The sequence below is a fragment of the Anomaloglossus baeobatrachus genome, chromosome 5 (assembly GCF_048569485.1).
Source record: "Anomaloglossus baeobatrachus isolate aAnoBae1 chromosome 5, aAnoBae1.hap1, whole genome shotgun sequence".
In the NCBI taxonomy this organism is placed as follows: domain Eukaryota; kingdom Metazoa; phylum Chordata; class Amphibia; order Anura; family Aromobatidae; genus Anomaloglossus; species Anomaloglossus baeobatrachus.
The window spans coordinates 363,713,634-363,741,274 of NC_134357.1; positions in this window are offsets into that span (position 1 = coordinate 363,713,634).

The window sequence follows — 27,641 nt, forward strand, 5'->3', positions numbered from 1 at the left end:
TGGATGACACGTACATACACACGGATGGCCATATGGATGGTCAAAACGGAAGATGCCACCATTAGGTTTTTTTAAACGGACCCGTGAAGGAGGCCCAACAACAATTGTATAGAAAATAGAATTATTTTTGCATTGCTATATTCTGAAAACTATAGTTTTTTTTATTTTTCTGTGGACATAGCTGAGTGGGAGCTTTTTTTGCAGGTCAAGATTACATTTGCCTTTTTATTTACATACATTTTTTTTATCTCGATTAATCCCACTTTTCTTTTCAACAGTGTGAAGAAAAAGCATAGTTTTTTTATCTAACAGTCTTCACTGAAGGGGTTAACTGATGTAAATGGTTAACGCGTTTCTAGCTTAACGCCCTTAGTCATAACTTTATGACTAAGGGCGTTAAGTGAGAAATGTGTTAACGTTTATTGTGCACTATCCTCTCATGCACGAATAAAGAAAACCATATGCACCTAGCTGGATTATCTTCTTCATTGTTTGCATTGCGGCCGGGGCAGGGCCGACATCCGAGTCTGAGCAGCGGTCAGGTCAGGTGGTGGTGAGCTGGATCCTCAAGCATTAGTTAACTAATGTGATAGTTTTATGCAGTGGGTCGTTCTCAATGTGGTGATACCATATATGTGTACTTTTTTTGTTTTTACGTAAATATGTATTTATTGGTATAATTTTTTGTTTATCTTTTGTTCTTTAGTTGGGTTTTTTTTTTTTTTTACAAACATTTTTAACATTTTTACCTGGTGTCTGGATGGGACATTAACTTTCCCTGCCCTGATTGCTGATCTAATGCTCTGCAATGCATTCACATAGAACATTAGATCAGTGAAAGGCACACAGGCATGAGGCGTATCAGGTCTTGCTCAAGTCAGAACCACACTGACCTCCGTACGTGGGTGACCTTGCTGCCATTATTTGTCGCCCAGGGTCACCATGGACACCATCAACACAACGCGATCGCATTCGTGTTGTGCTGATCGGAACAGAGAGGTGGCCCCCTCCCTTTATAAGCCTATCGATGCCGCTGTCACTATTGACAGCGGCATCAAATGGATTAAGTGCCCGTGATCCTGGGCACTACAGTAGGGTGTCAGCTATGATACATTGCTGACACCAGCTCAGGACCTCTCCAATGCCACACGTGAACTGGTGCGTTTATACTGCTGTACGGCTGTTTGCGGGAACGCACTTCCCACGCCGCCGTACATATACAGAAAATGTTGTGAAGGGGTCGAAAAGACAAAAGATAGTTATAGAATGGCCAAGTGCAACCTTAATCCTATAGATATGTTGTGGAAGAACCTGAGGAGAACAGTTTATGGGAGAAACCCATTAACATAACAGAGTTGGAGTTGTTTTATTGAGAGGAATGGGCTAAATTTCCTCACATGTTGATGTGCCCAAATCAACAATTACTAGAAGGGTAGCACCAGATACTGAAAGCAAAGGTTCACATACTTTTACTACTCACAGTTGTGATATTGGATCACTTTCCTCAAATTAAAAGTGGAAAAGTCTAATATTCTTGACTCATTTGTTTGATGTGGTTCGCTTTATCTACTTTTTAATAATTGAATGAAATATTGGAAGTTCTGAAGGTTTTCACAAATAGTCAAGCGCCACTGTCCATGGGAACCTAGGAATGTCAAGGTAAACCAGATTTAAAACATAAATCAAGATTTCCTTTTCTTTTATCTGACTGTGGACCTACTACTTTAAGTTTCCACTTGCTTCCTCCACATAGAACCACTGTTGTTAAATAATGGTGGTAGTGTTACTGTCATCGTCTCATGAACTTGAACCAATAAAGCTCTTCTCTCCTGGCATTTTTGCCAACATAACTTGTTAAAATCCTGAACATTTTCAGGAGATCAGCAAATCCTTAGATGCTTAAACCGCAGTCTGCCAACAGTAATGCCGCAGTCACCTCATCTCTCATTTCATCCTTATTTTGATGTCTCACCCTCATCTGTGCACATTTATGGGGACTTTCACTAGGGGACCATGGCTGCCATGTACATCCATTGGGAGCTATGTGTTATTCTATCCATCTGGATGAGATATATGTAAACTTTGAAGGTGTATTCCCATCTCCAAGATACTATTCCAATATTTTGTAGGTATAATAAGAAGTATATTAGAAATGTAGTATAGTTTTTCTGATTCACTATGTCGCTTATCTCATGTTTGGGGCATAGCAGGACCTTAGGTGTCCATGATTATGACCATGAGCAACTAATACACTAAAGCGGGCTTTACACGCAACGATATATCTAACGAGATGTCGTCGGGGTCACGTCGTAAGTGACGCACATCTGGCATCGTTAGTGATATCGTAGCGTGTGACAGCTATGAACGAGCAGAAATACTCACCTTCTCGTTCATCGTTGACACGTCGCTCATTTTCAAAAAATCGAACGTCCTGTTGTTCATTGTTCCCGAGGCAGCACACATCGCTCCGTGTGACACCCCGGGAACGATGAACTGCAACTTACCTGCGTCCCGCCGGCAATGCTGAAGGAAGGAGGTGGGCGGGATGTTTACGTCCCGCTCATCTCCGCCCATCCGCTTTTATTGGCCGGCCGCTATGTGACGTCGCTGTGATGCCGAACGTCCCTCCCCCTTCAGGAAGTGGATGTTTGCCGCCCACAGCGAGGTCGTTTGGAAGGTAAGTGCGTGTGACGGGGGTATAAAGAAAGAAGATTGACATTCTGGTGGTCCAAATGTGTGTTTTAAATGTTTTTAATTGTATATGTTCATCGTGTGGGTTTCCTTGACACTTAGTGTCTGGTGAGTTTTTTTGCAAGCCTCAATAAAAACTACTATTATACACTTCTATATATTGTGTCTGGTTGATCCCTCATTCTATGGCCTTCTTTCTCTTGTTTTTCACTTACGTGTGACGGGGGGTTACAACATTGTGCAACACGGGCAAGAAATTGCCCGTGCCGCACAAACGATGGGGGCGGGTGCGATCGCAAATGCGATCGCACGAGAAATCGACACATGTAAATCAGCCTTAACTGTTACTATATGAGTGGTCAGAACCAAGAATACCTAAGGTCCTGCAATGCCTTGCACATGAGGTTAGCAACATAGTGAATCAGGAGACCTATACTACTTTTCTAATTGGAGGTATTTGTTATTATTATTATTATTATTATTATTATTCCTACTACATAACGGTATAGGATCCTGGAGATGGGAATAACCCTCCAACTCCTCAATGCACTCTCAGTCTTCATCCCCAAATCCTCTCAATTGTAATTATGGATATGTTGCAAAGTTATAACAGGACTTATTTTTATAGTATATTCAAAACCAATAAATGCCCCCCTTAAAGTAAATGATTATCTCAGATGTAAGTGGATGGAAGCCTATACATTAAGGGTTAATACAGGTTGACACTGGAAATAAAAGGATGAGAAGAAGGAAACAGAGAAAACATTCTTGATGTTGACTTTAATGCTCCTTTGTGGGACAAATCCTGCACCTCACTAACAAATGGTTGTGTTAGGAGGAAGCCAGTGTTATTTTTGCTAGTTACATGGGAGCAACCTGTCATGAAGATATAGAGGGCAAACACAGCTCCCCGCAGAGAGAGTGAGTGACAGAGGCAGCTGCGGAGTGAGCCTGAGTGACGTGGAGCAGGCATTCTCACTGGTGGGGAATGCTGCCCTCCCCCTTATCCTTTGACTTGTTTGCTCCCACACTGCTTTATCACTTTGCAGGACTCCAAAATGAAATGCAGAAAAGATAGCTAACCCTTTCATGTACATGATGGCCGCCTTGACAACCTCTATTGCTAGCATCACTAGGCATAGATTTAAAATGATAATTTTTTTTAAAAATGTTCTTCTTTTTTTTTTTTACCCATTAGCACTTTGTTTGTTTTTCAGAATATTTGTCATTTTTACCATACATATTAGGTTTCCTTCACGTGTCCGTATAAACACATATGTGAAATATTGGTACCGGTGTCAGTCAGTGTTTTCCATCAGTGTATCCATTTTTACAATCAGTGTGTCATCAGTGTGTTTCATGGACGTCTAAAGAAATAAAGAAATTAAAAAGCTTTTCCTACCGTTTGCTACAGCACACTGATGCCATTCTTGTGTTGTATGTGATTTTTATGGACCCATAGACTTGTAATGGCTCTTGTCATTCATGCTGCCAGAAAAAAATGGACACGTCTCAGGCATGTGAGAAGCCCTATAGGTCATATTGGGTGGTATCCATGAAAAAACATATACAACACGTACCAGAAACACAGATGTGTGAAGAAGGCCTTGGAGTGTAAGGTTAGGCCGATAACCATATCTGATATCCATGGTACTTTACATGTGAAAGGGGTATACATAATAGGGAAAGGTACAATAATCATAAACATTACAAGGCACAGACAGGTACAGGAGGAGAGAGGACTCTGCCCGCGAGGGCTCACAGTCTACAAGGGATGGGTGAGGATACAGTAGGTGAGGGTAGAGCTGGTCATGCACCGGTATAGTGGAATCAGTGATAATGCAGGTTGTAGGCTTGTCGGAAGAAGTAGGTCTTCAGGTTCCTTTGTAAGGTTTCCATGGTAGGCGAGAGTCTGATATGTTGCGGATGAGAATTACAGAGTATGGGGGAGCCACGGAGGAAATCTTGTATGCGATTGTGGGAGGAGATAAGAGGTGAGTAGGTGATCTTGTGAGGATTGGAGGTCTCCAAAAGACATGCTGAGTGTGTATGTAAATTATCTTATGACTGGAGTCACACTTGCGTGTGACTTGTGCTCTGCTGTATGTATTTCTATGATGCTGACCCGCTCCAGGAGAGCCGAGGCCGGTCCGGGCAGTGCGATCCGATACTTGCACGAGTCACACCCGGCCTACTGGGGTGGATAGGTTGCTTCTGGGGAACAAAAGATTACAATCTAAAATTCATCCCATTTTTTCATATCATCTGATACAATGCGTCAGTTTTCTCACTTTTCAGATCCCATGGTAATTACCTAACGTGCATAAAGCAGGTTAAAAATGATGTAGCTGAAGGCTATGTGCCACATTGAGTATTTGGTTGCATAAATTTCTGCATCATTTCTGCATCACTTAGCAGGAAAAACGTGTGTTTTTGCCTCATTTTTTATGCAGTTTTGCATGAATTCTTTCATTGCTTTCAATGGTGATAATTGCAGGCAAAATGCTGAAAGAACTGACACGCTGCAGATTATTTTCTGCACCAAATCTGCAAGGAAAAAAACTCAACATGTGATCTACACTTCAGATTTCAAATTGACTTTGCTGGTATCAGGATTTGCTTACAGTTTTGTGACAAAACTGCACTAAAAAATGCATCAAAAAATGTAATAAAAATTCTCAGTGTGCACATAGCCTAAGGAGCTTACCAAAAACTTGATGACTAGTGCAAAAGCGTCATACTGAACTCAATGTAGGCAAATAAAAAACCTTATACATTTTCTTAAATGGAATCTGTCAGCAGGTTTTTGCTATTTAATCTGACAGAAGCATATTGTATAGGCTGAGAGACTGATTCCACTGATGTATCACTTACTGCACTGTGTCTGTTGCTGTTTCAATAAAATCATTGTTTTATCAACAGGAGATTATCACTATATGACTAGGTGCCTCCTGCCTCATAGTCAACTGTTCTGTATAAACCTATCCCCACCTCAGATTAGCAGCTTTTTGTAAGTGTACAGTGTACACAGAAATCTGCCAATCAGTGGTATGTGCGGGGATATACAGGGCTCAGTTTTCTGAGTACTACCATATCTGCAGCAAAGAAAACAGGGATTCTATCAAAATGGCAGCACACCGAGCCCCAAGTGACACATCACTGAAATCAGGGTCTCAAACCCTACAGCATGCTGCTCTCAGATTGCATAGCAAAACCTCCTGACAGTAGTTCTCCAGATAGTTTTAACAGAAATGATGTCAACTTCCAAAGGTTTGCCTTCCGTCTTCATAGCACTAAAGGCCACTTTACACGCAACGACATCGCTAACGAGATGTCGTTGGGGGGTCACGTAATTCGTGACGCACATCCGGCCTCATTAGCGACATCGTTGCATGTGAAACGCAGGAACAACTGTTAACGATCAAAAATACTCACCATATCATTGATCGTTGACACGTCGTTCTAATCTCAAATATCGTTGATGCTGCAGGTACAATGTTGTTCGTCGTTCCTGCGGCAGCACACATCGCTATGTGTGACACCGCAGGAACGAGGAACAAAATCATACCTGGGGCCGCCGACAATGAGGAAGGAAGGAGGTGGGTGGGATGTTACGGCTGCTCATCTCCGCCCCTCCGCTTCTATTGGGCGGCCGCTTAGTGACGCCACTGTGATGTCGCACGAACACCCCCTTAGAAAGGAGGTGGTTCGCCAGACACAGCGACGTCGCTAGGCAGGTAAGTAGTGTGAAGGGTGTTAGCAATGTTGTGCGCCACGGGCAGCAATTTGCCCATGACGCACAACCGATGGGGGTGGGTGCTTTCATCAGTGACATCGCTAGCGATGTCGCTGTGTGTAAAGTGGCCTTTAGACTTGTAGATAGAAGATCAGGTTGCTCAGTCTTCAAAGAATGTACCTTTAAAGGAAACCTGTCAGGTGCAATATGCACCCAGAACCACCAGTAGTTCTGGGTGCATATTTCTAATCCCCGTCTATCTGTCCCAGCATATACTAGAATAGATAAAGAGATCTTTAGAAAAGGTATTTCTAAAGATCTCTTTATGATATGCTAATGAGATCTGGGACTAGTCGCAAGGGCATTATTTCCCCCAACTAGTTCACCCTCCTAAGCGGGCGTTACACACTGTGATCTCACTAGCGAGATCGCAAGCGATCGTAACCGCCTCCGTCGGTTGTGCGACACGGGCAAATCGCTGCCCGTGCCGCACAACCTTGCTTAACCCCGTCACACGGACTTACCTGCCCTGCGACGTCGCTCTGGCCGGCGAACCACCTTCTTTCTAAGGGGACAGGTCGTGCGGCGTCACAGCGACGTCACACGGCAGGCGTCCAATAGAAGCGGAGGGGCGGAGATGAGCGGGACATCACATCCCGGCCACCTCCTTCCTTCCGCAGTGCCGGTGGAGGCAGGTAAGGAGATGTCCGTCGCTCCTGCGGTGTCACACATAGCGATGTGTGGTGCTGCAGGAACGATGAACAACATCGCTAATAAGCAGAAAACGATTTTTTGTTCCAGGACGACCTCTCCGCGGCAAACGATTTTGACCGCTTTTGCGATCGTTTAAGGTCGCTCATAAGTGTCACACACTGCAATATCGTTAATGATGCCAGATGTGCGTCACAAACACCGTGACCCCGACGATAATTCCTTAACGATATCGTAGCATGTAAAGCCCACTTTAGCACCTAAGTATGCCCACAGGGGCATGCTAACATGCCCTTCAAAGCCCATTGCCCAACATCATCAGTGCGCATCATCAGAAGTCACTGCATCTCCGGTCATGCGCACTATGAAGTCGGGTGTACGTGTCCCAGCTTCAGAGAGGTCTAGTGCGCATGACAGGAAGTGCCGGGAACTTCTCATCATGCGCACTGAGCCTAAACCCGGCGTCTGAGGTGGGGACAACGGACACAGGTACGCACGTCATCGCTGATGGTGCTGGTCAATGGGCATTGAATAGCATGTTAGCATACCCCTGTAGGAGTACTAAAATGCTAAAAGGGCGGACTAGTTGGGGGAAATATTCAAAACAAGAAAGCCTGTGGAGACACCATCACATGTTTCTCAATGCTGGCAGGAAACTAGCCAGGTGTTTCACCAGGAAGGAACAACCACGGGAAGGGCAATCTCTAGTCAAGGAGACCACCTATGCCAAACATGGTATCCATCCACAGCTGTTTCGGGGTATTTGCCCCTCATCAGTGTGGAGTAGGAATGGAGTCTGTGGATGGATACCATGTTTGGCATAGGTGGTCTCCTTGACTGGAGATTGCCCTTCCCGTAGTTGTTCCTTCCCGGTGAAAGACCTGGCTAGTTTCCTGCCAGCGTTGAGAAACATGTGATGGTGTCTCCTCAGGCTTTCTTGTTTTGAATATTTCCCAGGGGTCATTGCTCTAGAATCACTGCGTTGAGAAACACGTGATGGTGTCTCCGCGGTATTGGATGTTGATCTCCCTAAGGTCAACCATCTTTGCTTATGTAGTTGGGGGAAATAACGCCCTTGCAACTAGTCCCTGTGCTCATTAGCATATCCTAAAGGATCTTTCAAAGCACTTTTTCTAAAGATCTCTTTATCTATGCTAGTGTATACAGGGACAGTTAGGAAGGGATTAGCAATGTGCACCCAGAACTCCTCATGGTTCTGGGTGCATATTGCACCCTGACTGGTTCCTTTTAAGCTCGATGAGCATCACTTTGATTAATCTCTAACCACAGCACAAGTGAGCTCTACCTTATGTTCACCTTTTTTTGTGTACATAATATACCCTAAATATGTTTTTTTTCTGTTGTTTCTTCAAATTTGATGTAAAAACAACATAGAAGCCAACTTTTTATTCACACATCATCCATTCATGGACATTGTGTTCTCATATCTATACTTACTTTGGGTCCAACTTTTTGTGAGCTATAATATTGTACAATATGTTATTATGACCCATCCAAAAAGGGTTTTTTTGCTTAGAACTTTGTATTTGGTTGAAGCATTTTTACAAGTGACCGTATGGTCATAAATCAAGTCTAACCTGACTTCATTCCATATTTTTTAAGGCAGCCAATTTCCAAGTCATGCCAAAAAGACACAGGACTAAGGAATGGTGGTGAACAGGACGTCCAGGACAAGTCATACACTATTCCCCACATAATAAGACCAGTCTTCTGTGTTTTGTTTTCAGTGCTTAAACCGCGCTCTATAAAGTCAACAAGTCAAAGTGTTAGCGGAGTAGTAACTTTCACTGAGCAAATAGATGGATTAGCATCGAGTTATTTAAGGGAAACCAAAGTGTATGTTTTGTTGAGTGGAAAGTATATGATGAAAGTGCCCGGCGATTGTTAGTTTTTCTTGTGGTTTTAAGGCTCCTGTTCACAATCACACCTCATAATCCATTCTTATTTTACCAAAGAAAACTGTATGGGGCATAAGGCAGCTAAATATAGAACGCAACCGTATATTTTCGAAAAATGATGTGGACTGTAATTTTTGACATTTTAATTAAGGCTAATAACTATACCATGAGCAAGTTTTCATGTGATGTCATCTTGGTATTTTAAGAATAGGAACAAATGAATTAAAGGGGTTCACTGGGAATATAAATAGTGCTGTTCTAGACATGCTCTAACTATATCCCATAATCACCATGACTTCACGGAGCGAAACTGTTTACTTATACCTTGCCCACAGAAAGTATACATCTACTGGAGTCTATACATTAGTATATCGGACAGCGTTGGTCATCTGTAAAACAGTTGTCCAACCAAATTTTAATTCTCACCTCCAAAAATAAGAGCTGGAAGGCGATAGGTGACTTGTCCACAATGACTCAGGACTCAATTCGAACATGAAGTTTCTACAGGTGTATTTTTTTTTTTATTATTATTATTATTATTATATAAATGATATATTGTACAAAAATCTTAAATTCAGTTTATAAGTTGCTGTTATTCTGTTCATAAATACATACATGATGACATAGCTAACAAGGTGGGGAAGCCATCTACTGTTCTTTTACCAAACTGGATCATGATCCTTAGAACGTTACATAGAGGCATTCATCCTAGTATTGCTATAGTGTTTGTATTTGAACACAGTGAAACATCAATTCCTTGTGATCTATAAATGTCGCTTGTATGGACTTTGTAATCCTATGGCTGGGTTCAGAGGGGTGTATTTCATGGTGCGTACACGGCTCTTAATGTCCGGATCTCCTAACTGGAACTTACAGCTTAATTTGTGCCCATAAGACTGTAAGTTCTGGTCAGGAGACCCGCGGTCAGTCTAGATTTTGCCCCTCTAAACTTGTCCAAAGTCAAAATCTTCTAATTCATATTGAATTTGATAGCAATTCCGTAGACTTTTTTTTTTTTACTGTGTTTAATTTTTTAAGTCCTCTATAATTTAAAACACTGTGCAGAAAAGAAATAGATACACATTAGTATCACTATAACAGCTTGTTTCCACATTCAGATATATATTAATAATTTGTCTACACTGGTAGATACTTTATTTTTTGGACTATAATATACACCGGACCATAAGACATAGCAAGGTTTTAGAGGAGGAAAATAGGAAAAAAATTTGAAGCAAAAATTGTGGTCATGACACACCATTAGGCCTCCTTCACACGTCCGTGTCTCCGGTATGTATTTGGTCCGTTTCCTCACGTGTTGGAGACACGGGCACACGTAGAACCATTAAAATCAATGGGTCTGCGCTTGCGGGCATATTTTGCCATGGACTGTGTGTCCGTGTGGAGCATACGTGTGTCCGTGTTCTCCACATGCAGACATGTCCGTTTTTCTACGGCATCACAGGTGTCACACGGACTGCACACGGACCGCACGGATGTGAGTACTGTGACACGCACCGGAGAAAACCACATGTCTGTGAAATAAAATGAATTTCTATACTCACCTTCTCCAGCACTGCTGTCTCTGCTGCTGCTGTCACTTGCTTCCGACCCCAGCTTATGACATCAGCACATGAGCTGTCTCATATTCTTAAAGGCATAGTCCTCTTAGTGTATGTAAACTTTTGACTTTGCATAAAATAATAAAAATGCCTTGAAGCATTCTCTCTTTCTCTCATTATTCTGGCATTGGACAAATATAAATAATTTTTGTTCCTAATTGACCTAAAATGGGAAAGGTTTATTCTGATTTCATGTCAGATAGTGAGAAAAACATGCAGATGTGTCTTTTTTAGATATTGCATGTAAACTTATTGTTTCAACTGTATGCCTCTCATCATGGGAACATCCTAATATATATTTCCTATTATGTCGCACACATAAAAAAATAAACAATTCTACTCACCTTCCCTCTGCTTCCCCAGTGGGTAGCGTCGACTTCTGATGCCGGCAAATGATTTTCGTGTGTAAGCGACAGGCAGCGTATGATGTTACTGCCATGCGCCCCTAGTCACAGTGGCACTAAAGGCAGGAGCAGAGTTAAGGCTACTTTACACACTGCGATATCGGTCCCGATATCGCTAGTGTGCGTACCCGCCCCCATCTGTTGCGCGACACGGGCATATCGCTGCCCGTGGCGCACAACATCGCCCAGAGCCGTCACACATACTTACCTGTCCGGCGACGTCGCTGTGACCGGCGAACCGCCTCCTTTCTAAGGGGGCGGTCCGTGCGGCGTCACAGCGACGTCACTGAACCGCCGCCCAATCGCAGCGGAGGGGCGGAGATGAGCGGGACGTAACATCCCGCCCACCTCCTTTCTTCCGCATAGCGGCCGGGAGGCAGGTAGGGAGACGTTCCTCGCTCCTGCGGCGTCACACGCAGCGATGTGTGATGCCGCAGGAACGAGGAACAACCTCGTTACTGCTGAAGTAACGATAATTGGGAATGGACCCCCGTGTCGCCGATTAGCGATTTTTCACTGTTTTGCAACGATGCAAAATCGCTAATCGATGTCACACGCAACGGCATCGCTAATGCGGCCGGATGTGCGTCACGAATTCCGTGACCCCAACGACTCCGCATTAGCGATGTCGTAGCGTGTAAAGCCCGCTTTACTGCTGAAAGAAGTGGCAGCAGCAGGAGCAGTGAAGATTAATTTCCCCATTAATGCCCATAATCTTGCTCACCCCTCGGACGCCGGCATCCGTGATAGAAAAGAATCTTCATATTTACTATCATTGACCTTAGTGCTAAGAGATGGGCAGGATTATGGAAGTGGGGAGCAGTGAATATTTATTTTCTTTAATGACGGACACAGGTGGTCGCTACAATCCTGCTGCCACCAGCTTCCTGTAGTGGTGACTCTGCTCCTGCTTCCTGTGAACCCATTCCACTGCCACCTTCCCCACAGTGAGCCAGGTACATTCAGACAATAACACGCACCCTCACTTTCCACCCAAATTTGGGGGAAAAAAGTGCCTCTAAAGGGCATGTTACACGCAATAGTGACGCACATCTGGCATCGTTTGACATATCGTAGCATGTGACAGCTACGAGCATCTGTGATCGTGCAAAAATACTCACCTTATCATTGCTCGTTGACATGTTGCTCATTTACTAAAAATCGAACGTCCTTCTGCGCATCGGTTGTTCATTGTTCCCGAGGCAGCACACATCGCTCCATGTGACACCACGGGAATGATGAACTGCAGCTTATCTGCATCCCGCCGGCAATGCGGAAGTAAGGAGGTGGGCGGGATGTTACATCCCACTCATCTCCTCCCCTCCGCTTCTATTGGCCGGCCGCTGTGTGACGTCGAACGTCTCTCCCCCTTCAGGAAGTGGATGTTCGCTGCCCACAGCGAGGTCGTTTGGAAGGTAAGTACGTGTGATCGGGGTTTAAGACTTTGTGCAACACTGACAAGAAATTGCCCGTGCTGCACAAACGATGGGGGCGGGTGCGATCGCACATGCGATCGCACAAGAAATTGAAGAGTGTAAAGCAGCCTTTAGTGTCCAAAAATACAGTAAATAGAAAACAGAAGAAAAGCAGGACCTTCACTAGGATAGACTTTTCGTCTGCACCAAGATAAGTATGAACCATATAAGTATGATGCATGGAATTAGGCCAGAATTGGACCGGAAGGTAACTGGATACATAGACTCCGTATACAATGTTCATGTTTATCTTCACTTTCACCCCTATACTACTTCACTTTCTACTGCCCCCTCTGATCCCTACACCCAATAATGAACTTTTCATCTCTCCCTCCATTCTCCCCACCCATCTCCCTTTCCCCTCAAATATTTTCCTCCACATTTCCCCCAGTGTCCCCAGACACACACGACCATCTCATGGCCTCTCCTGCTCCCACCTCCTAACACTCTCACTACTTCACCTCACTGCTGGAGATATCTCTCCTAATCCTGGTCCTCCTCACCACATCCCTATTGTCACTTCAAACCCTCATCCGCAACCTATCACAAATTTTTGCAACCTCTCTAACCTCATACCTATCCACCCAGCCCCAGCTCCCCCAGTCCCACTAACAGGAGCTCTCTGGAATGCTCACTCTGCCTGCAACAAACTATCCTACATTCATGATCTTTTCATCATTAAAACACTTTCCTTCCTTGGCATCGCAGAAACCTGGCTCACTCCCTCTGACACTGCCTCTCCTGCTGCACTTTCTTATAGCGGTCTCAAACTCTCTCACAGCCCCCGCCCCAGTAACAAGCATCGTGGAGAAGTTGGTTTGCTCCTGTCCGACCAATGCTCCTTTACACCAATTCCACTGCCACCCTCTGTTACTCTTCCATTTTTTGAGGTGCACTTTGTCCACATCTACTCCCCCTCCAACCGGCTATCATTTATCGCTCTCCAGGGCCAGCCACTGCCTTTTTTGATCATTTGACCACCTGGCTACTACACTTTGTTACGGGGCTGCCTGGTATTATAACTAATTACGAGTAACAGGCAGTCAGAGCCCACCGTGCAACTGCTGCTAGTGACAGCAGAAAAGGGTGTCTGTACCACAGAAGTAGTACTTGTTCCTGTTACTTCCTAGCAACATTAGGACAAGTACGACACACCCTGTTTAACTCACAGCGAGTACCATATTAGCATAAACTAATATGTGGTAGCAAATAAATAAGTTAGGGCAACTACCCCATACGAATAGGAAATACCTCTGTTACTTCACAGAAGTAAGCTAGTAAATTAACAAAGCATACACAATGCTCCTAGGTAAGGAGAGAATGCACAGGTTTCCTGTTAATGGTCACAGGCAAACCTAAGAACTAACCTCTATTATGCTCACAGATGAAGTGTAAAATGACAACTGATAACAGAGAGCAATAGCTTTCACTGAAATGGCTCAAGTGCAAGTCCCTGTCCAAGCCCCGTGTGCTAACCGCACTATAAGGAGCCAGGGAACTCTCTATGCTATCTGTAGAGAGTAAACAGGAGCGAGGGGGGAGAGGTTCCTACCTAGCCCGACTCCCCTAAAGCATGGGAGGCGGGTATATTATGCAGACTCGCATGGAGCGTCTACTCCCACACAAGCACATGTAACGACTGAGCACTGAGAGCCCTTTATAAACTTGGCTCCGCCCACAAGATGGAGAATAATTAACAGGAACGACCCTGGGCCAATAGTAACGAGCAGCGACAGAAGTGACGTCACCCTCGGCCAATCATGTAATGCCACGTCACATGCCGAGGACCATGTGATCCCCGCATCAACTGTGACATCACCCATGGCCAATCATGTAATGCCACATCGCAGACATGCTCAGAACAGAGTACACACTTAACCTCAGAAATGACTAAGTCCGTGAGCATGCTCAGTAGCTCAAAATTGGAACTTGGACTCAAGAAGCTAAGAAGTTCCCAAATGACTGGAACGTCGCAAACGATAAGCAGAAGGGGAAAGAAGGGGAACATGGAGCAACAGACGCAGGGGCCTGTAACAGTACCCCCCCTAGAGCCCCCGCCCCGGTGGTGCAGGTAAGCAGCTATGAGGTCAGGAGCATTAATAGCCTCCTCTGGCTCCCAAGACCGGTGTTCCGGACCATAACACTCCCAATCAACTAAGAAAAACCTGCGACCTCGTACCCGTTAAACACCAACAATACATGCTTGTACAGGGAAGTCGGTTCAGGGCGAGTCAGAAGATGGAGAAGATTCATCCCTAGCATGAGAGAGAATAGCAGGTTTCAATAGGGAGACATGAAACTTGTCATGGACTCGGAGATGGGATGGTAACTTCAACTGATACACTACCGGCTTTATCTGCCGGAGAACCTCATAGGGACCCAGGTAACGTGAAGCAAACTTAGCTGACCCCGTTCTGACTTTGATGTTCCTGGCGGAGAGCCAAACAAAGTCGCCTGAGGAAAACACCGGTGCCGGGCAACGGAGACAATCAGCCCTCGGTCTCATGCGGTCCTTGGCCACTTGAATAGCTGCTTGGGCATGATCCCATACATCTCTGGCATTAGTCGCCCAATCAGAAACCAGAGGAGTGGGTGTAGTGGCAGGAAAAGGCATAGGGACCCTGGGATGTTGTCCATTGTTAAGGACAAAAGGGGTTTGACCCGTAGCCTCAGCCACCGAGTTGTTGAGTGCGAACTCTGCCCAAGGAAGGAGTGAAGACCAATCATTATGGTGTGTGGAAACAAAATGACTAAGGTACGTAATTAATGTCTGGTTCGTACGTTCCACCAACCCATTGGTCTTGGGATGATAGGCCGAAGAGATGTTTAACTCAATCTGCAAGAGGCTGCAAAAGTCACGCCAAAACTGAGGACTAGAGTTGAGCGATGTTCGAGGTTCAAGGTTTGCCAATTTCATGTTCGAGTGATTTTGGTGGTGCTCGAGATCGAACGCGAACGCGAGCTTTATGCTAAAAGCTCGATAGCTCAAGTTACGTTCGAGAACAGTTCGATCAGCAAAAAGCCTAGCTATCTACTAGCTGGCTTTTCACAGTTATAGTGTGAGTCACTCTGTGATTCACACTATTATCTAATTTCAGCGTATAGTGTGCGGGGGCGGCACGTTTAGATCAGTGCTGCTGGGATAATGGCGATCGCCAATTTTTTTTTTCCCCTAAACGCGCGTGTAGTGGGGTGGGCCAGCATGTCAGCCAATCCCAGACACACACACAGCTAAGTGGTCTTTTTTGCCAGACAAGCAAGGGCATGTGTCATAGGCTGTCCATGTCACATGTCCTTGCATTATAAATACGGGCATTTTCTCTCACGGCGCCATTATCTGCTTTCTGCGTGTAGGTGACAGTCACCGCTCACGCAGCTCCTGGCGCCGCTCCGGCTGTGTACGCTACACACACAGCACGTGGAAACGCTGTATACAGCTTAAGATAACAGCGTCTGTGTACCTAAGCTCAGAAAATTCCTTGCTGCATTTCACCATTAGGAGGGATAGAAAGTGAGGCTTCCTTTCCTGTCCACTGACCCAGAGAACCCGGCCACTGTACCCACCTGCCCACTTTTGCCACGATATTTTTAGAGCAAACAGTGCTGGACATAAGTGGCATCCAAAAAGTGGCTGCTATAATAATTTTGTGTCCCACCGGTGCCAAGCATGTGCCAGCACCTCTGCATTAAACACTGATGCACATTTTGCTACGCTATTTTTATAGCAAAAAGGGCTGAATATAAGTGGCATCCAAACAGTGGCTGCTCTACTAATTTTGTGTCCCACTGGTGCCAAGAATTTTCCACCACCTCTGGATTAAACCCTCATGCACATTTTGCTACGCTATTTTTATAGCAAACAGTGCTGAATATAAGTGGCATCCAAACAGTGGCTGCTATACTAATTTTGTGTCCCACTGGTGCCAAGCATTTGCCAGCACCTCTGCATTAAACCCTCATGCACATTTTGCTACGCAATTTTTATAGCAAACAGTGCTGAATATAAATGGCATCCAAATAGTGGCTGCTGTACTAATTTTGTGTCCCACTGGTGCCAAGCATTTTCCACCACATATGGATTAAACCCTGATGCACATTTTGCTATGCTATTTTATATAGCAAACAGTGCTGGACATAAGTGGCATCCAAAAAGTGGCTGATATACTAATTTTGTGTCCCACCAGTGCCATGCATTTTCCAGCACCTCTGCATTAAACCCTGATGCACATTTTGCTACGCTATTTTTATAGCAAACAGTGCTGAATATAAGTGGCATCCAAACAGTGGCTGCGCTACTAATTTTGTGTCCCACTAGTGCCAAGCATTTTCCACCACCTCTGCATTAAACCCTTCTGCACATTTTGCTACACTATTTTTATAGCAAACAGTGATGAATATAAGGGTCATCCAAACAGTGGCTGCTATACTAATTTTGTGTCCCACTGGTGCCAAGCAAGTCCCAGCACCTCTGCATTAAACCCTCATGCACATTCTGCTACGCTATGTTTATAGAAAACAGTGCTGGACATAAGTGGCATCCAAAAAGTGGCTGCTATACTAATTTTGTGTCTCACCGGTGCCAAGCATTTGCCAGCACCTCTGCATTAAACCCTCATGCACATTTTGCTACGCTATTTTTATAGCAAACAGTGCTGGACATAAGTGGCATCCAAACAGTGGCTGCTATACTAATTTTGTGTCCCACCGGTGCCAAGCATTTTTCCAGCACCTCTGCATTAAACCCTGATGCACATTTTGCTACGCTATTTTTATAGCAAACAGTGCTGCACATAAGTGGCATCCAAAAAGTGGCTGCTATACTAATTTTGTGTCCCACTTGTGCCAAGCAAGTCTCACCACCTCTGCATTCTACCCTCATGTACATTTTGCTACACTATTTTTATAGCACACAGTGCTGGACATAAGTGGCATTTAAAAAGTGGCTGCTATACTAATATTGTGTCCCACTGGTGCCTAGCATTTTCCAGCACCTCTGCATTAAACCCTCATGCACATTTTGCTACGCTATTTTTATAGCAAACAGTGCTGAATATAAGTGGCATCCAAACAGTGGCTGCTCTACTAATTTTGTGTCCCACTGGTGCCAAGCATTTTCCACCACCTCTGCATTAAACCCTCCTGCACATTTTGCTACGCTATTTTTATAGCAAACAGTGCTGAATATAAGTGGCATCCAAACAGTGGCTGCTATACTAATTTTGTGTCCCACTTGTGCCAAGCAAGTCTCACCACCTCTGCATTCTACCCTCATGCACATTTTGCTACACTATTTTTATAGCAAACAATGCTGCGAGTTTTAGAGCTATAGTTGCATTGTCAGGGATAGTCAGTTTTGTTTCTTCTGATGTCAATAAAGTTACACCACCTCTGAAATCTACACCACCTCTCAATTTTTGCTACCACATTGTAAGTGACTAATCTTGTCGCTAACAAAATGAGTGGAAAAGGACAGATGCTGTTGGAAAGGGGAACAGGTGTGTTGGAAAAGGAAAAAAAGTTTGTGTCCGTGGGGAAGGTGGCAAAGCTACATTAACATCTGCTAAAGATAAGCCATCTTCCAGCAAAAGTAAGATGTCTACTACTTTCCGTGGACAATCCGATGTGCTCCCTTTTTTACGGACCCGAACAACTTTAAGAAAGGTAGATGATGCACAAAAAAAGAACATGCTTGAATGGATCTCAAGTACTCCAACAAGTGCCCTCTCCTACCCCTCAACTACCACATAAAAAATAACAGTCCTCTGAGTTGTCATCCCAATCACAATTGCTTTCTCCCAGCTCTCAAGTCTCCACCCACCCTGCACAGTATGGTGTACCAGAGATGGCTGAGTCTGCAGAGCTGTTCAGTCACACTATAGCCTGGGAATCAGAGGTCTGCTCCCAAGCTACATTGAGTACAGACCAGGAAATGGTCTGCAGTGATGCCCAGAACCTTTGTGATTCAGATTCAGGCCCTGATGACCAACTTTCTGAGCATAATGTAGACCCTCATTCCCAAACTGTAACACCTGTTGGTAGAGACAATGAGGAACATACTGATGACGAGGAGATGCAGATACCAGATTGGGATGACAACTTAAATATTCGGTCAGGGCAGGAAGAGGCTAGGTCTGAGGGCGAGGGAAGTGCAAACACAACACTTGATGGTGAAGTTCTAGATCTTACTAAAGCTGGGTTTACACACTGCAACATTGCAAAGGACATCGCTGTAACGTCACCGGTTTGGTGACGCAATAGCGACCTCCCTAAGTCTCTGCTAAGTCTCTGGTGAGCGTTCAAACAGGCAAACCTGGCCAACAACTCAACAGCGATCCGGACCTGCAGAGCGACCTAGCTGGTTGTTTGGGGACATTGATAAGCAGCCTTTTGAAAGGGAAGTTGCTAACAAAGTCTCTGCAAAGTCTTTCACACACTGAAACTTTCCAGCGATGCATGCTGCACAGCTGGAAACAAAGGACCTAGGAATGGTCCTGAACGATTTGCAACGATTACAACTTCACAGCAGGGGCCAGGTCGCTGATAAGTTTCACACACTGCAACATCGCAAACAACATCGCTATTGCGTCACAAAACCGGTGACGTTACAGCGATGTCGTTTGAGATGTTGCAGTGTGTAAACCCAGCTTTACTGTCGACCCACAGTCAGGAACTTGAGGAGGTCAACAGAGGCGGGGGAGGAGGATGCAACTGACGACGAAGTTACCTTGCGCCTTCCTGGACAGAGTCGGAGTACTGGTAGCACGTCTACAACTGCATTCTCAGCCACCACTCTGCCTCTGAGCACAAGTCGGGGTGGCTCTGCAAATCGCTTGTCCTCTAAGCCTTGCCTAGCTTGGTCCTTTTTTGACCTTGCAAAGGATCTCCCAAATCATGTGATCTGTAAAATTTGTCATGAATATATAAGTAGAGGCAAAAAGCTCACCAGTTGGACAACTTCTTCCATGAATCGTCACATGAATACCAAGCATAATTCCCAGTGGGAAGCTCACTGTCCTGCAATGCGGCCTAGCGTAGCGGGCCAACCACCGCCTGCCCCTTCCAGTGCATCCGCACGCTCTTCATCTTCTATTACTGGGGGGACAGCTGTCACACCTGGTTTTCCACGCACACCTTCCACCACTGTAACCGCAACAGGCAGTTTGCTTGTTAGGTCATCAGTTGGTTTGGAAGGGGAAACAAGTGCATGTGTACAGCTCTCTCAGACATCGATAGCACCAACGTTGGATGAAGGCAACATCATGTCTATGCCTGCACTTTCCTCACAAACCTGCATTTTTCCAGGGACACCCTACTCACCACTGTCTAAATACAGCAGCCATATCTCTGTCCCTCAGATGTGAACAAATAAAAGGCCATTTCCTCCGAACCATGACAAAGCTAAGAGGTTGACTTTATCCCTCTGTAAGCTCTTGGCTACGGAAATGCTGTCTTTCTGCCTGGTGGACACAGAGGATTTTCGAGACCTTATGTCCTTTGCAGTGCCCCATTACCAGATGCCCAGTCGCCACTACTTTTCCAAGAAAGGTGTGCCTGCGCTACACCAGCATGTCGCACACAACATCACCACTTCCTTGAGAAACTCTGTGTGTGAACGGGTGCATTTCACCACCGATACTTGGACCAGTAAGCATGAACAGGGGGGTTACATGTCGCTGACTGGGCACTGGGTAACTATGGTGATAGATGGAGAAGGGTCTGCTGAACAAGTCTTGCTCTCCCCACGACTTGTGCATCAATCCTCTGTATGTATAAGTTCCTCCAACGCTTTTGCCTCCTCATCCTCCTCTAGGTCCTCCATCTCCGCCCCAAGCCTGCCTGTTCAAGCCACCAGCGTTGTAACTGCGCACAAGTAATCACGCACACCTCCTTACTATGCTGGCAGCAGAACGCAATGGCATCAGGCGGTCTTTAGCTTGAAATGTCTTGGAAATAAGGGTCACACAGCGGCTGAGTTGTGGGCAGCTCTGCTGTCCAAGTTTCATAAATAGTTGTCTCCACTCAACCTGCAGCCAGGTAAGGTCGGGTGCGACAATGCTGCAAACCCGGGTGCGGCCCTTGACCTGGGCAAGGTGACACACGTGCCTTGTATGGCTCATGTGTTGAAACTTGTTGTCCAGCAATTTTTAACACACTATCCCGGCCTAGATGGCCTTCTGAACAGGGCACGAAAACTGTCTGCTCACTTCCGCCGTTCAACCACCGCAGATGAGCGACTTGCATCGCTCCAGAAGTCTTTCGGCCTGCCGGTTCATCGCCTGAAATGCAATGTGCCGACACGTTGGCATTCGACTCTCCACATGTTACAGCGACTGTGGCAGAACCGCCGAGCACTGGTGAAATACGTCATGACGTATACCCTGGGCCATCGAGATGCAGAGGTGGGTCAGATCACCCTGATGGAGTGGTCTCAGATCAAGGACCTATGCACCCTTCTGCACAGTTTCGACATGGCAACAAATATGTTTAGCGCTGACAATGCCATTATCAGCATGACAATTCCAGTCATTTTCATGCTGGAGCACACGCTAAACACTATTCGGAGTCAGGGGGTGGTTCAACAGAAAGGGGAGGAAGAACATGAGGATTCATATGCGCAAGGGATAACAACATCACCAAGGTCCAGACGTTCATCATCACCAAGGCGGCTGGCATGGGACAGTGGGGGAGAGGGATTAACAAGGGCGCATGGTAGCAGGCAAAATGTTGAGGAAGGTGCAGGAGAACATGAAGAAATGGAGGACGAACTGTCCATGGATATGGAAGCAGATGAAGGAGACCTTGGTCACATTTCAGTTGAAAGAGGTTGGGGGGAGACGTCAGAGGAAGAAAGAACGGTTAGCACCTCTATGCCACAAACACAGCAAGGACTTCGTCTGCATGGATGTGCAAGACACATGAGCACCTTCTTGCTGCACTACCTACAACATGACCCTTGGATTGTCAAAATTATAAGTGATGATGACTACTGGGTTGCCACACTATTAGATCCCCGGTCCAAGTCTAAATTTTGTAAAATAATTCCAGCCATAGAAAGGGACGCACGTATGCAGGAGTATCAGCAGAAGCTGTTACTCAATCTTAGCTCGGCTTTTCCACCAAACCCCAGTGGTGCACGGAGTGAATCTCCCAGTTGTAACTTGACAAACATGGGACGGTCTCGTCATCAACAGTCTAACCGTACCAGCAGCACCGTATCTGGTGCTGGTAACAGCAATTTTTTTGAATCGTTTCATAATTTGTTTAGACCATCCTTTGCAAGGCCACCAGAGACAACAAGTCTGACACATAGTCAACGGCTGCAGAGGATGATACAGGAGTATCTCCAAATGAACATCGATGCCATGACTTTGCAAGTGGAGCCTTGCTCATTTTGGGCATCAAATCTTGAAAAATGTCCTGAGCTCACCACTTACGCCTTGGAGATCTTGTCGTGTCCAGCTGCCAGCATTGTCTCTGAATGTGTCTTCAGTGCTGCTGGGTGTGTGCTGACAGATAAGCGCACGCGTCTGTCCAGTGACAATGTGGACAGACTAACGTTCATCAAAATGAACAAGTCATGGATCCGCAAGGACTTTACTACCCCTGTGTCATCCTGGGGAGAGTAAATGGTTCTGGATTTGGAATGTGCTTGATGCAAATCTACCTGTGAAGTGTACAACTCGGGCACAAGTGCTGCCACTGAAGGGGTGTCTGTGTGGCCCAATTTTTGGAAAAAAGGGAGACAATCCGCTTGGAGTAACCCTTGCTTGCAGTGTTTCTAAAAATGATCCAAGATGAACAGATCTGGAATCAGCAAAGACTTTGCTACCTACCCCGGTGCCATCCTGGGGACAGTTAAGGCTGGCGTATTTTTGAATGTGTTTGATGCAAATCAACCTGTCCAGTTTGCAACTGGGGCACAAGTGCTGCCACTGAAGTGGTGTCTGTGGGGCCCAATTTTTGGAAAAAAGGGAGAGTCTGCTTGGAGTCCCCTTGCTGTGTTTTACATGATTTTAGAAGGGCATGCCATGCCTATATCTGTGTCTCCTCCTCTTTTTCCTCGTCCAGCTGTTTAGTTTTTGCATGAGTATTTGTCCTTGTCACTTTCCCATGTGTTTGTGTTGTCTTGGGAGTTGTTTGGCCACTTTTGGACAACTTTGAGGGTGTTTTCCAGGTGTTTTTATGTGTTTGTGATTGCCTCCCATTGTTTCCTATGGGGTTTGAGAGTTCGACGAACGGTTCGACGAACGGCTCCTTGAATGGTGCCCCGTTCGACGAACCGAACCGAACTCGAACTCCAGGGGGGTAGCTCATCTCTACTGAGGACCCCTGTCACATACTATGCGATCAGGCATCCCATGCAATCTGAAGACGTGCTGGAGAAAGAGTCTGGCCAAGACCCTAGATGAGGGAAGGCCACGCAGAGGAACTAGATGTATCATTCATGAAAAGTGATCAGAGAGTACCCAGATGAAACGGTGGCCTTGTGAGGATGGGAGTTCTCCTACAAAATCCATTCCCACAATCTCCCAAGGTCTATCGGGTACGGGCAGTGGGTGTAGAAGACCAGCCGGTCTCTGACGCGAAGGACGGTTTCGTGCACAGGAATAGCAAGAACGAATGTACCTCCTGACTTGGTTAGCCAGATTAGGCCACCAGTACCATCTCTCGATTAGCTCTTGCGTCCGCCTGACACCGAAATACCCACCAAGCTTAGAAGTATGAGCCCAAAAAAGAATATCATTCTGTCTTGGTGAAGGTACAAAGGTCCTCCCAGGTAGTATTTGGTCAAGAGTCACTGGAGAAAGGGTGTGAAACACCTGACATGGTAAGATAAGGCGAGGGACATCATCTTCCTCATGAGTAGACTCCATGGACCGCGAGAGTGCATCTGCCTTATTGTTCTTGTCTCCGGAGAGAAAATGTACCGTGAAATGAAACCGGGAAAAGAACAAGGCCCAACGTGCCTGTCGAGGGTTTAAACGTTGGGCCGTCTGGAGGTAAGTAAGGTTTTTATGGTCAGTAAAAACCTGGACAGCATGCCTAGCATTCTCAAGCAAATGACGCCACTCTTCAAAAGCCAATTTCATGGCAAGAAGTTCTCGGTCCCCGATGGCATAATTTCTCTCTGCTGGAGAGAAAGTATTGGCGAAAAAGAAACAGGGTCTTTTCCTCCCCTTGGTATCTTTTTGAAACAGCACAGCCCCGGCTCCCCCAGAGGATGCGTCCACCTCCATGATAAAAGGTTTGTTCTCATCAGGTCACTGGAGAACAGGCGCACTACAGAAATAAGACTAGACAGAGACAAACGCCTGTGTAGTCTCAGCCGACCAAACCTTGGGATTTGCTCCCTTTTTGGTCAGGGCCACCAAAGGAGCGACTAGGGTGGAGAAGTGGGGAATAAATTGCCGGTAATAGTTAATGAACCCTAGGAATCTCTGTACCGCCTTGAGAGACCTAGGTTCAGACCATTCCTGCACTGCAGACACCCAGGCTTGCCCTCATGGGAGATAATATATCCCAAGAAGGAGACCGACCTTTGCTCGAAGATGAACTTCTCGAGCTTTGCGAATAACAAATGCTCCCTTAGCCGAGAAAGCACTCGAATCACATCCTGCCGATGCGTATCGAGATCGGGAGAAAAAATTAATATGTCATCCAGATAGACGACGACAGATGACAGTAGAATGTCTCGAAACACATCATTTCTGAAGTCTTGGAAGACTGCTGGGGCGTTGCATAAACCAAAGGGCATAACCAGGTACTCATAGTGACCGTCTCTGGTATTAAATGCAGTCTTCCATTCAGCGCCCTCACTGATGCGTACCAGGTTATAAACCCCACGCAGATCTAACTTGGTAAAGATGTGAGCACCTCGGAGTCTATCAAAGAGCTCTTCAATAAGCGGTAGGGGATACTTATTTTTCACAGTAATGGCATTGAGCCCCCTGTAATCTATACATGGTCGCAAATCACCCTTTTTTTTGTGCACAAAAAAGAACCCTGCTCCTGCGGGGGAAACGGATTTGCGAATAAACCCCTTCTCTAGGCTCTCTTTGATATAAGCAGCCATAGCCTCAGACTCGGGTATAGAAAGGGGGTAAACTGTGCCCTTAGGTGGATTGGCACCCGGAATGAGGTCTATGGCGCAATCGTAGGGTCTGTGAGGAGGACGTTTCTTGGCACCCTGCTTGGAAAAAACTACTGCATACTCCAGGTAAGGAGTAGGTAGAGAGGAGACGTCAGGGGTCTTGATGGTAGACACTGTCTTGGAGGTTTTAGATAAACAATGAAACTGACACCCTGCATCCCATCTGATAATACCATCAGACCGCCAATCTATCAAAGGCAAGTGCAGACGCAACCAGGGTAAGCCTAAGAGCACATCGTCAGTACTCTCAGGTAATACGAAAAACGAGATCCCCTCAGAGTGACCATGCGGTAAGGTAAGGTGTAAGGGTACAGTCCTTAGTGTTATTGCTTCTGAGAGTATAGTACCATTGACCACTCATACCGGAATAGCACTAGGTAAGATAGTGAATGGGATGTTATGTCTGGAAAAAAAGGCAGAGGAGACAAAGTTGACATCTGCTCCAGAATCCACAAATGCCTGAATGGGCAATGGTTGGGAAGAAGCAAAACACAAATGACCCTTAAAAAAGCATTTAGAGGGTGAAGGTGACTTATCTAGCAACTCCCCTCTAACAGTTACTAGACCTGGGAGTTTCCCTGAGAGGATCCCTTAGGGGAGGAACACTTATTGGCATAGTGTCCTACCCGGTGGAATACGAAGCAAACTGGGGAAGTAGCTTTGTGGGGTATAGGAGATGTACTGCCTAATTCTATAGGGACTGGGGAATTCTCTGAGGTAGACCGCAAAGTTGGTGAGACCAGTAGGTCAGGTACTGGACTGACTTTAGGACGAGAGGTACCTAACTCGAGCTTACGCTCTTTATGGCGTACGTCTATCCTCGTTGCCACAGTGATAAGCTCCTCCAATGTAGGAGGAACTTCTCTAGGGGCAAGAGCGTCTTTAACGTAGCCAGCCAGACCTCGCCAAAAAATAGGAATCACAACTTTCTCTGGCCAATCCAGCTCAGAGACCAGAGTTCGGAAGTTAATAGCATACAGGCTAGTAGAGGAAGACCCCTGAGACAAGTCTAGAAGCCTTAAGGCCGCATCATGTGTGACTTGTGGACCTAAGAAGACAGCCTTTAATGCCCCTAAGAAGGATGTAGCAGAATGTAAAACTACATCTTCACATTCCCAGAGAGGCGTAGCCCACTCTAAGGCCTTACCTTGGAGGAGTGAGATAATAAACCCCACTTTGGCCTTTTCATTGGGAAAGTGAGAAGCATTAAGTGCCAGGTGTATTTGGCACTGGCTGACAAACCCCCGACATGTCTTGCTATCACCCCAGTACTTATTTGGGAGAGCAAGACGGGGTACATGAGAGGAAGTCAGTACTGCAGTAACAGGTTTTTCCTCAACAGAATGAGTCTATCCTCAAACTGTTGAATATAGCGCTGTAGATGCTGTAACTCTGACATCACAGCCAGGCCCTTGGCTCAGTCGTAATGTTACGGGGCTGCCTGGTATTATAACTAATTACGAGTAACAGGCAGTCAGGGCCCACCGTGCAACTGCTGCTAGTGACAGCAAAAAAGGGTGTCTGTACAACAGAAGTAGTACTTGTTCCTGTTATTTCACAGCAACACTAGGACTAGTATGACACACCCTGTTTAACTCACAGCGAGTACCGTATTAGCATAAACTAATATGTGGTAGCAAATAAATAAGTTAGGGCGACTACCCCATACGAATAGGAAATACCTCTGTTACTTCACAGAAGTAAGCTGCTAGTAAATTAACAAAGCATACACAATGCTCCTAGGTAAGGAGAGAATGCACAGGTTTCCTGTTAATGGTCACAGGCAAACCTAAGAACTAACCTCTATTATGCTCATAGAGGAAGTGTAATATGACAACTGATAACAGAGAGCAATAGCTTTCTCTGAAATGGCTCAAGTGCAAGTCCCTGTCCAACCTCTGTGTGCTAACCGCACTATAAGGAGCCAGGGAACTCTCTATGCTATCCGCAGAGAGTAAACAGGAGAGAGGGGTGAGAGGTTCCTACCTAGCCCGAATCCCCTAAAGCATGGGAAGCGGGTATATTATGCAGACTCGCATGGAGCGTCTACTCCCACACAAGCAGATATAATGACTGAGCACCAAGAGGCGGGCTCCAGGGCCCTTTATAAACTTGGCTCCACCCACAAGATGGAGAATAATTAACAGGAACGACCCTAGGCCAATAGTAACGAGAAACGACAGAAGTGACGTCACCCTCGGCCAATCATGTAATGCCATGTCACATGCCGAGGACCATGTGATTTTTTCATCATCTGTGACATCACACATACGGCCAATCATGTAATGCCACGTCACATGCCGAGGACCATGTGATCCCCGCATCATCTGTGACATCACCCACCGCCAATCATGTAATGCCACATCGCAGACATGCTCAGAACAGAGTACACACTTAGCCTCAGAAATGACTAAGTCCGTGAGCATGTTCAGTAGCTCAAAATTGGGACTTAGACTCAGGAAGCGAAGAAGTTCCCAAACGACTGGAACGACACAAACGAGAAGCAGAAGGGGAAGAAGGGGAACATGGAGCAACAGACCCAGGGGCCGTAACACACTTCCTTTCCACCGACATCCCCACCATCATGATGGGTGACTTCAACATCCACATTGACACTTCCCACTCATCTGTCTCCAAACTTCTAACACTCACTTCCTCTTTTGGCCTCACCCAATGGTCTTCTGCAGCTACTCACAAAGATGGCCACACGCTGGACCTCATCTTCACTCGCCTCTGTTCCCTATCTAACCTCTCTAACTCACCTCTCCCTCTGTCTGACCACAACCTACTCCCATTCTCTTCCCTCTCTTCTCCAAGTACACAACCCCCCCTCCACAAACTTTCACACCCTCGCAGAAATATCAAACACCTTGATTTACCCACACTTTCTCAGTCCCTTCTCCCTCTCACAGACATTGCTTTTTTACAGGAT